This window comes from Rattus norvegicus, chromosome 5 (genome assembly GCF_021556685.1).
Source record: "Rattus norvegicus strain SHRSP/BbbUtx chromosome 5, alternate assembly SHRSP_T2T, whole genome shotgun sequence".
Classification (NCBI taxonomy): domain Eukaryota; kingdom Metazoa; phylum Chordata; class Mammalia; order Rodentia; family Muridae; genus Rattus; species Rattus norvegicus.
Genome location: NC_141538.1, coordinates 66,034,608 through 66,046,628, shown reverse-complemented (window position 1 = coordinate 66,046,628; position 12,021 = coordinate 66,034,608).

The following is a 12,021-nucleotide window of genomic DNA, read 5'->3' as shown; positions in this document are numbered from 1 at the left end:
TAATCCTAGAATTTAGGAGGCAAAAGCAGACAGATCCCTGTGAGTTCTAAGCCAGTCTGGTCTACACAATTGCAGGCCAGAGCTACATAAAGAAAGACCTTGCCTCGAAAAAAGAAAGAAGCCAATTGGTGGTGGTGCAGGCCTTCAGTCTTAGCACTTGGGAAGCAGAGTCAGGCAGATCTCTGAGTTTGAGGCCAGCTCTACAGAGTGAGCTCCAGGACAGCCAGGACCTCACAGAGAAACCCTGTCTCAAAAAATCAAAAAGGAGGAAGAGGAGGGGGGAGGGAGAGGAGGAAGAAGAGGAAGAAGAAGAAAGCCTACAATGAAGCACATCCCTACAGGAAAACTTGTCTTAAAAAAAAATGTGTGTGTGGGTGTGTGTGTGTCCCACAAAGAGTCAATTAGACTGATGTTACTGAATAAAATTTGGAATAAATTAAAGGCTTATTCCCCTACACACTATAGTAAGCAGTAAAGGGTTTTGCTTGTTTGCTCCCCTGCTTTTTGCAGATGAGGTCCAGCAGCCTGACATGCTAGGCAAGTAAGTGTGCTAGCATGAACATCTCTAGGAGGCAGTTCACCCCACTATTGGTCTTGCGTTCCAATGGTATTTCTGGTGTTTTCTGTGGCTTTTTTTTTTTTCTGATTGACTGGTGAATCGATGTTATCAATGTTTAATCTGTCTGGATGGGTGAGAGTGTGTGGAAAGGATTTTCAAAACCAAGGGAGACTCAGAACAGGAACTTTCCCCATGCCGGCTGAGGAGGGCAAGGAAGAGCTTGCTCTTGAGGAAACTAGAGAACCCTGACACTTCCCACATTAGACCTCTGAGGCCCAGGGGCTACCCAGATCATGCCAAGTTCCTCTTGAACTTGGCTTTGGCAAAGCTTCCTCCAGCTGATGGCTCCCGCTTCGCATGTTGCCACGGCCTGTCCAGCCACACTGAACTATTTTGAGTTCCCTAAGGATCATGTTCTGTCACCTCCAGGCTACAGCCCAGGCAGCTTCCTGGTAGGGTTCTTCCCACACTCCCCTCCCCCAGCACTCTAAGCCCAGCCATCCTTGCCTGCTCTTCAGGGCATTGGTCAATTCCTCTCAATCCCTTCTCTGAGGGAACTGTCTTCTTTGCACCCTTGCCTTTTAATTAACTGTCCCTCTTTGATGTCCCCCTGGGATCCCGAGGGACTTGGGATCGGGGACCACCTGGGACACATATATAACACCAAACCTGGGGCAAAGCCCTTTGCAGAGCTCAGAAGATGTAGATAGTATAGTACCTTCTCTGTTTGGTGCCATATGGAGCCATGATTTAGAACTGTGTTCTGGAGCCAGGGTTGGGGACAGGCCAGGGAGGAGTGGAACTTCATGTCCCTGTAATATCAGAACTCCAGAGCACACCCTGGGCAGTTGGGTGCTATGTTCTGGAAACCTGAAGATTAATTCACCACATCCGTTTTCTCTCCTAACCTTATCCAGCTCCCTGGGAGAATATAACTGATGTGGCTCTTACTGAAGTCAGTTTTCTGGCAAGTACATCCGAGGAAGAAATGAGTCATCAAACCACTCGTGGGTCCCCACCCGAGCTGCTAAAGACCTGCCCTGATCTCCCAGTGAGTTTCATATAGAGGCATCATCACCAGTCATACGAATGCCTACTTCCGGCTCCTTTTGCCTTGGGCATCTCCTGGTAGCATAAAACTAGTTTGCTAGCTGTCTCTGGGCAAACAAGTCCCCATTCTATGCTGGGATGACACGAGAGCTCAAACTCAGCTGTGGGTATCCCTGCTTGTACGATTTGACCCTTGACAACATTGCCTGCCTTTGTTCCCTAAAGGTACGTCATACCTACATCCAGAAGCTCATCCCAGAAGCTGTGCCAGGGAACAGAATGTGCAGCAGGTAGCCGTGGTCCTTTCCTATAAACTGCAATGAAAGGCATTTGCAGTGCAAGTAAATTATATTCACACATAAGTGTCTGACCACAAATTGTACAGAAGGCAATGAAAAACACACACTCAGTCTGCTTGTGAAGCCAACGAATGACAGCAAGCTTGTCACCAAAGATTTTAGACGGTAAGCCTGGCCCCGGCAGCTGTGGCAAGGTGAACTTGGCCACTCTCCTCAATACATCAATACGACAAACGTGAGGCGCGCCAGATAGCTCAGTGGTTAGAGGTACCAGCTGCTGTCCCATCTCTAGGGGATCCAGTGTCCTCTTCTGGCTTTGTGGGCACCAGGCATGCACAGGCATATATGAAAGCAAAGCACCCGTAAATAATAATAATAATAATAATAATAATAAGAAGAAGAAGAAGAAGAAGAAGAAGAAGAAGAAGAAGAAGAAGAAAGAAGAATGCAAAGGGAAATGCAGGGAAAGATTTTTTTCTGCTTTGGGAAGAGGGACAAATAAAGAAGCTTAGTGACACATATATCAGGAGCTAATATGAGGTTTGGGGTTTAAATAGAGGGCAAGAGAATACATTACTTGCTCAACTAAATAAACTCCCAGAAAATAAATTATCCTTCAAGCAATCCTAATTAAATATAGTGGAATACACACACACACATTTTTCTTTTTTTGAGACAGGTTTTCCTGTAGGGATGGATGTGTTTTCTCTTCATTGTAGGTTTTCCTCTTCTCCTCTTCCTCCTCTTCTTCTTCCTCCTCCTACCCCCTTCTTCTCTCCCTTCCCCCTCCTCTCTTTTTTTTTTTTTGGAGACAGGGTTTCTCTGTGAGGTCCTGGCTGTCCTGGAACTCACTCTGTAAACAAGGCTGGCCTCAAACTCAGAGATCTGCCTGGCTCTGCCTCCCAAGGGCTAGGATTGAAGGCCTGCACACCACCAATCGGCTTCTTTTTTTTTTCGAGGCAAAGTCTCTCTTTTATTTTTTTCTTTTTTCTTTTTTTCGGAGCTGGGGACCGAACCCAGGACCTTGCGTTTGCTAGGCAAGCGCTCTACCACTGAGCTAAATCCCCAACCCCAAGGTCTCTCTTTATGTAGTTCCGGCCTGCAATTGTGTAGACCAGACTCACAGGGATCTGTCTGCTTTTGCCTCCTAAATTCTAGGATTAAAGGCATATGCTACCACCTCTAGCTTAATAATTTTTTATTTGATCACAGATTATGTAACATTACAATGACTTTTATTTCTCCCTTTTTTTAATAAATCTTTTTTAAAGATTTATTTATTTAAGTACACTGTAGCTGTCTTCTGACACACCAGAAGAGGGCATCAGATCCCATTCCAGATAGTTGTGAACCACCATGTGGTTGCTGGGATTTGAACTCAGGACCTCTGGAAGAGAAGTCAGTGCTCTTAACCACTGAGCCATCTCTCCAGCTGCTGAATTCATACTTACTCCTCCTGCCTCTGCTTTCTGATTGGTGAGATTATAGGTGTGTAGTTACCGTACCATAATGAGGAATGAACTTTTTTTCACTCAACATTATTCTTGGGGTTTCATTCAGACAGTTACAGGCATCTAGTGTGTGCTTTCTGACTGCTGGTTGAGTAGTATTCCATGACTTGTGCTCAGCACAGTTTACCTAACTGTGGTGGTTTGAATAGGTTTGACCCCCATCTTTCATGGGATCTGATGCCTCTTCTGGTGTGTCTGAAGACTGCAACAGTGTACTCAAATACATAAAATTAATAAATAAATATTTAAGAAAAAAAGAAGACAAGAAGCCTAAAAAAAGAGTTGTCTTGGTCATGGTATTTGTTCACCGCAGTAAAACCCTAACTAAGACACTCACCGTTTGCACTGCTGAACACTTGACTGTTTCCACTTGGGGCTACTATGTAAAAGCTGCTTCAATCATGTGCGCATGTGCCTTAGACGTGAAGATCAGTTTACATTCTCTCAAATCACGCCCAGGAGTACAATATCTGGGTCCCCTGGTAGTTGCCTTAGGAAGTGCAAACGTGCTTCCCAGGGTGGCTCATCCGTCCCAGCAGCATACCATCTGCGTTCTCCAACGCTGCGTCAGGTCTGCCTATTCCGACAGGCTTGCAAGCATTCCGTACACAGGTGTCCACTGCATCTCTCAAACGGCTAGTGACGCTGGGTATCTCTTCGTGCATTTATTTGCCCTTGGCATTTCCTCAGCAGTGAAATCACTCTGTGGCTTTTCCCCATATTCTTTCTCAAGATTCAAAAAAAAAAAAAAGTCTTTACGGGAACGTGTGCTTATCTGTATCTACATGAGCGTGTAAGTGCCAGTGCCAGTGGGAACCAGAAGGGCCTGGAATCTTCTGGAGCTGGAATTAAGTGGTTGTGAGCAACCTGATGCGGGTGCTGGGACCTGGACTCTGGCCCTGTGGCAGAACAGGCACTGACCCGTCTCTCCACCTGCCATTTCCTAATCTATTGATATTTTTCTTTTTTTTTTTTTTTTGGTTCTTTTTTTCGGAGCTGGGGACCGAACCCAGGGCCTTGCGCTTCCTAGGTAAGCGCTCTACCAGTGAGCTAAATCCCCAGCCCCTTGATTTTTTTCTTAAGCTGAGTTTTTATTGTGTGTGCTTAAATTCTAGTCCTTTAGTCGGCCGTGTAGGTTGTAGGTGTTTTCTCCCAGTTTGTAGCTACAACTGTTTTCTTAGTCTTTTGCAAAGCAAAGGCTTTTAATTTTAATGAAGTACAGTTTGTTATTGTTTCCCTGTAGGGATTACACCATAGGGCTTCATCTAGTGGTTCTTTCCTGGATCTAGATGCTAAAGGATTTTCCCAGTTATTTTTGTTTGGGGGATTTTATTGTCATTGTTTTAATTATTTATTTTTATTTCACATGCATTGATCAGTGTTTTGTCTGCATGTGTGTCTGTATGAGGGTGTTGGATCCCCCTGGAACTGGAGTTATAAAGGGTTGTGAGCTGCTATGTGGGTGCTGGTGTTCTTAACCACTGAGCCATCTCTAAACACACACACACACACACACACACACACACACACACACACACACACACACACACACACACCTTATTAAATTACATCTTAACCTAATTTGTGTGCATACGTGTATGTTGGTGTGTAAGTGTTCCTGTGCCAGGCACTCCTGTTGGGGTCAGAATTGACAACTTGTAGCAGTCTCTCTTTTCATCCTGTGGGGCCCAGGGATTGAACTCCGGTGATCAGGGTTAGGGCAAGTACCTAACTACTGGGCCATCTCACTAGTTAGAGGCTGGGCTTTTGTTTTGTTTAAAACAAGTTCTCTCTATATCCCAGGCTGGCCTTGAACTCTTAGAGATCTAACTGCCTCTGCTTCCCAAAGTGATGGGATTCAATGTGTGTCCACTCCAGCCTTTCTGTACTTTTATGCTTAGGTTTCTGTTTGTAGTACCATTAGAATTAAAATGGTTTTTAAAGCTGGGTGCTAGTGACACATACCCTTTACCCCAGAACTTGGAAGTCAGAGGTGGATCTCTGAGTTCAAGGCTCGCCTGGTGTATGGAGTGATTTCCAGGATAGGCAGGGCTATAGAGAAACCCTGTCTTGAAAAAATAAACAAACTAACCGACTAAACAAAGAAAAAAAAGAATTAAGAGTTTCTTTTACGGGGTTGGGGATTTAGCTCAGTGGTAGAGTGCTTGCCTAGCAAGCGCAAGGCCCTGGGTTCGGTCCCCAGCTCCGAAAAAAAGAAAAGGAAAAAAAAAAAAGAGTTTCTTTTACCATTTTTGTGTTTTGTTTTTGACACAGGGTCTTGTTATGTAGTCCAGAATGGCCACAAATGTATAATGCCGTACTTCTAGACACCACCCATGTACCTGGTTTTTATTTTTTTATTTTTAAAGTCTTACTGTGATCCAGGCTAGCTTCAACTCACTATGTAGCCAAGGCTAGCATTGTACTTGAAGAAATTATCTCGCATAAAATCCTTAGGGCACATATATCCAATTCTTGAATAAACCTTTGCATAATGTGTGAGGTGAGGGACCGTGGAGATGGCTCAGTCAGCAAAGTGCTTGCCACCAAGCAGGAGGACCTAAGTTTAGATCCCCAACACCCATGAATGAAATCTGTATGGACCACATAAATAGTCTGAGTAACAGTGAGCCAAAGACTGGTGGGGACTCCTGGGGTTCATCAGCTAGCCACCCCATCTGAATTGATGTGTCCCTGATTTAGTGACAGACACTGTCACAAAAAAAAATGGTTGACAGCAATTCAGGAAGCCAACTGACATTTACACACACATTCTCTCTCTCACACACTCACACAGATACATACACATATTCACACACACCCATATTCTCTCACTCACAAAGATACATACACACACACATTCTCTCTCACACACATACATACACATTCACACACACATACACACATTCTCTTTCACACACTCACACTCACACAGATACATACACTCACATTCACACACACACCCTCTCTTACACACTCACAGATACACACACACATTCACACACATACACACACATCCTCTCTCACACTCAGATACACACACACATTCACACACACATCCTCTCACAGACTCACAGATACATACACATTCACACACACATCCTCTCTCACACTCACAGATACATACACACACATTCACATACACACATTCTCTCTCCCATACACTCATACAGATACATACACACTCATACAGATACACACACACACACACACACACACACACACACACACACACCCCGAGTCAATGAGGGAATGCCCTGAACTATCTACCATCTACTGTCTTCATTCAGAAATGCAGAATGAACCAGTGAATCATGCAAAGACCCCAAGTAACCATGGACCAAAACTATGAGTAGAATAACCTTTTCCCCCAGAAACTGATTTCTCTTGGGTATCCATTTTGCCCATAGTAGAAAGCTAATCCAGTGATTATCAACTATTTGAAAGGATCCATTCAAAAACAAATAAGCAAGCAAGCAAATCCCAAAACAAATGAGATGAACCCACCATCTTGTCTCCATGGGGCAAACTCAAAGGCATGGATGTGAAGGGAGATTAAATCAAGGCATGTATCTATTCATGAACAACTGAGAATGGGACCCAGAGCCTTGTGTCTACTACGCATGTACTCACCCACTGAGCTGGACTCGAGCCTTCAGAGCGTTTTAATGAGATTGTTGGAGAAATTGTTCAGTGGTTAAGAACACTGGCTGCTCTTCCAGAGGACCCAGGTTTGATTCTTTGCACCCACAGGGCAGTACACGACAAGGTGACATTTCTAGTCTCTGTTGGGACTGCATGCACTGCATGCTTGTGGTATAGAGGTGTCTGTTCAGGCAAAATACACACAACTGCCTTAATATCCTAGAAGGAAAACTTTTTTTTTTTTGACAATGGATACACAGTGCATAAGGATATGGCTGAGTAGGAAACTGTCTAGTCATGTGTCTTAGTTTGGGTTTCACTGCTGTGAAGAGACACCTTGACCAAGGCAACTCTTATAAAGGACAGCATGTAATTGGGGCTGGCTTACAGTTTCAGAGGTTCAGTCCATTACCATCATGGTGGGAAGCATGGCAGCATCCAGGTAGGCCTGGTGCAGGAGAAGGAGCTGAGTTCTGAAGGCACGAGAAGGGAGCTGGATTCCACACTGGGTGAAGCTAGGCACTGAAGACCTCAAACTGGCCCCCACAGTGACATACTTCTTCTAGTCCCACGCCTCCTAATAGTGCCACTCCCAATGGGCCAAGCATTCAAACGTGGGTTTATGAGGGCCATACCAATTCATAGCTCCACACCATCTGAGGACCTGTGTGTGTGTGTGTGTGTGTGTGTGTTGTGTGTGTGTTACACAGCTGCCCACATCTCACCATATGCGTCTTCTTGCCTGCTTTTTTCGACACCTTCACAACACAGCAGATGGCTAACCTAAGGAAGGTTTCCTGGTATCCTGTGAGCCACACAAGGGGCCCAAGAAGAGGTTGGAGGATCATAGTTCATTGGACATGGGGCAGAAGAAAACAACCTGAGACTTGTAACAACAGGTGCCGGTTTTGTTGCTAAGCTGGGCACTTGAACTTCCTCAGCCTTTTTTTCCCTGTCATTTACCTAATGAACCACATCATCAGGCAGAGATCTCCACTTCCAAGTTCTCATAGGGGCCCCTCAACCACAGCTTCTTTCAGGTTGAGGGAGGGCAGACTTTCACACACACACACACACACACACACACACACACACACACACACACACACACACACACACCCATCACCACCCCTGAGGGAGGGCAGACTTTCTCTCACACACACACACACACACACACACACACACACACACACACACACACACACACCCACCCATCACCACCCCTGTCCTGGTTTCTTCCTGGAAATGGCATAAGGCAGGAAGAGCCTTTGCCCTTGCTCTGTGTGCTGGGATCTTGCAGAGGTCTCTCTCTGTGAGCTTTAATTCCCTCATCTGGAAGGTGAGAACCCATGCTACCTCCTTACAACAGATAAACCATCTGAAAGAGCCCTGTAAACTGTAGCATGCTGAGAACACATCAGGGACATCATCACTGTCATCTTCAAAAAAGAGTTCTCATGCCAAGGAGAGGCATGCACCTCAGGAAGCTGAGGCTGGAGGGTTGTTTGAGTCTAGTTGAGTATAACTAACATAGCCAGACTCCATTTAAAAACAGAAAAGGCAAGCCTTTGATCCCAGCAGTTAAGGAGGTAGAGGCAGGCAGATCTCTGTAAGTTCGAGGCCAACCTGGTCAACCAAATGAGTTCCTGAGCAGCCGGGTGACCCAGAGAAACCCTGCCTCGAAAACAAACAAAACAACAAAATAGGGTGCAGCTGGTTGCAGACAGGCCTTGCAGGTGGCTATGAGGGCAGGAATGACTACTGACCCAGGGAACCAGTAAACAGCTCAAAGGCAGACCAAGGTCCTGTCACTCCCTGAACATGATCAAGACAATGGCCTGACACCAAAGGCTGTGGCTCTGTTCCCTCGTCAGACTTCCCAATACCATGGCTATTGCCCAGACAATGACTTCCCTCTTCCCTTCCACTGGCATAGGTCCTGCGTGCTGAGGACCTAGAGTTGGCCTTATAGAACTAAGAACTCCTCACATGGCCAGACCCTGGCTGAATGCATACTGTCTGTTACCAACAAAAGCCCCTGGGAAGAACCATCCCCAGCCCTTCACACAGCGCCCCTTAGGTATATGGCTCTGTCAATGCACTGGCTCGCCAAGGACAACCCTTCTTTACTAATGGGAGTTCACCAAGGTGCCTGCCTCTTCAGGTCACCTCAAGGGAGAATGGCAGCCCAGCCAGTACTTATACTGACTCACATCCTAAGTGGTCCACGGCTCCAGTACCAGACTTCTTCTGAAACAAGCAAGATCTTGCTAGCCAGCGTGAACACTGAGTTCTCAGCCCCTAATGAAGTGAGGAAGTTTCACCACACGCTCCCCTGGCCTCCTCTAAGGTTCATCAAGGGCCCTGTATCAACACAGTAAAGATTAGGAGCCAAAATCTGAAAGCATAGGCAAAATCCATCCTCCTTTAACTATAAAAGCCCTAGAACTTTCTCAGCACAACTGAGCCAGAGCCAGGCATGATACCACACACCTGTGTCTCAACACTTGGGAGGCAGAGAGGTAGGCGGGTCTCTGAGTTCAAGACCAACCTGGTCTACAAGGTGAGTTCCAGGACAGCCAGGGCTACACAGAGAAACCCGGTCTCTAAAACCAAACAAAAAGAACTGACCCAAAAGTCAGGAGCCCAAGGAACGAATAGCAGTTTGGATTATGGAGCGCTGGGTTGGAACCTTTGATCAGTCAGCCACTCCTGGCTGTGTGGTGGCCTTGAAAATCCTGTTTCAGCACCTCAAATGGGATTCACTTTGTTTACAGGGAAATGAAAGACTAAGAATATCCAGTTACCGTCTCCTGTTCTCCTCCTCCAACTGAAAGCCACTCTGTCCTGCTCATGCTAATTCACTCCCAGAATCCTAACAGACAGCCCAATGAACTTAACTGGTGTTGCTAAATTCTCTAGTAGACATCTCATTCACAGTGGGTCAGTGTGGAGGTGGGAGCGGGTTAGCGTGGGAGGCTGGGGGAGAGCACGACCCTGATCTGGTCTTGTCCTCTGTCCTTTTGATCTGCCTTTCTCGCCCATGAGACTCAAGCTTCGGTGATAACCCCCACTAAACCAAACTCTTATTTGTTCTTTTGGGTGAAGAGGGAGAAGGGCATTAGAAATGCCCCCACTGCTGGTTAGACAAATTCAGAATGGTCCACCCCGGGGACCTGGACAGCAATCTTGGTTTCCCTGCAACTCCTTGGCAGCCAGAAGCAGGCTGGTAACTTGACTCCCCTTCCAAACTGTCATCACAGCAGTATCATCAGCCTCATTAAAACGGATGTCAGCACAACCTGACAGGGCTGGAGAGAGTCGATGGTCACAGAAAAGGACAGTGCTCTGTCCTTCTGCTCAGCCCGTTTGATGCTAGGGTAGTACAGCTCAACAGGAAAGAACACCAGAGGTTTCATCAAGCCCAGAAGCCTGAACATGGGGGTGTTCATTGTATAAGCCTGAAGAGTCCGTCATCATTTGGGTCTGGGCATCTATACCATCCTCTGAAGAATTGAAGTTCCTACACGTCAACCCCATAGCTGGGTTCCTGTAGCAGAAGTTAAGCCAAGAACACAGGGTTTGTAGCAGGCCTCTTACTCAGGCCCTGCCAACAGGCCTCAGTTGTCTTCTCACCTCTGCCAGCATTTCATGCATGCCCATCCATGACTGGAACTAACCGCCAGGCCTGCTAGTCCATCAGAGCTCCCACCTAGTACAGACTTTCCTAACTGTTGGAAGTAATGCCATTCCATGATGGTTTCACCATGACGCGTCTAGACTTTGACATTCTTCAGCAAAAGGTACCTTAGTCCCATTCAAGATCGTCATGTCAGAGGCTCCTGGTAGCCCTGGTTTTAAGGGAAAATCAAGCAATCCCTGGCTTAAGGATTACTCTAATATCTGAATGGCCACACAGAGGCTGAAGCCACCATTACAGTAAGAGCAGGAAAGTCTTGGCCAACAAGTAACAAGGATACGGTCAGGTTCCCAGCACCACCTCCCAACCACTCTAATTCCCTGGTGAATCTTAGGTTCTTCTCGACACTGCTCTACCACCTCATCTATTTGCCATGGCCCTGCCTTGTCCCAGGCCCTCCTTACTCTGTTTCTAAAAGATTTTGTGTCTGAACGCTCTGCCTGCCTTGTATGTACTTGTGTACCTAGTGTCCTGAGGACCTAGAACTAGTCTTCGGACAGTTGTTAACAATCATATGGGTGCTGGGAAGCCAACACTGGCCCTCTCCAACAGCAGTCAAGTTCTCTTAACCACTAAGCCATCTGTCCAGCCCTGTCACTTCTGAACACGGAAGGCTGACTTTCCTCTGTAAGTGAACTTCTGCTCAGTTAGCCTGGTACATCCTAGGACAGACATTGGAAAGGTTATGATGTTCTAAAACAGTCAGTTACTGTTTTCTGTTGTTTGACAGGGTCTGTAAAGTATGTGCCTGAGGATATGTATGTGTGGAGGTAGGGGAGGGAAGCTTGTGTGTACACAGACAGAGCATCCAATACCTTAATCTGGTATCACAGGCACTCTTAGAGGACTCCCTGCTTATTACGTGTTAGGATTCTAATTCATGGCTGCACCTTCATGCGGCAAGCATTCTAACACCACTCCTCCCCTAAGCCCGTAAGAACAGAGCACATGCCTACCCTCAGAGTGACTGAGCCCAGCGCAGGACCTGCCTGCCCCTTGGCAAGCCTTTTGTCAGAATTCCTGCTCAGACACCTGTCTTAACAACAAATTGTGAGCTCAGGTCAGCCACCCGTCTTGGTGTAAAGTCCATGGTTTTACCTAGAGCGTTTGCTGTCCAGGGATCACAGGCCACCCAAAATGAGTGAGGCTTGTCAAGTCATCTGGCCTTGGCCCTTTGATCTTAGACTCAGGGGACTCAGAAGTCAACATATGGTTAAGGTCTTTCCCCTTGACACATGGACTGATTTGCAAAGGCTC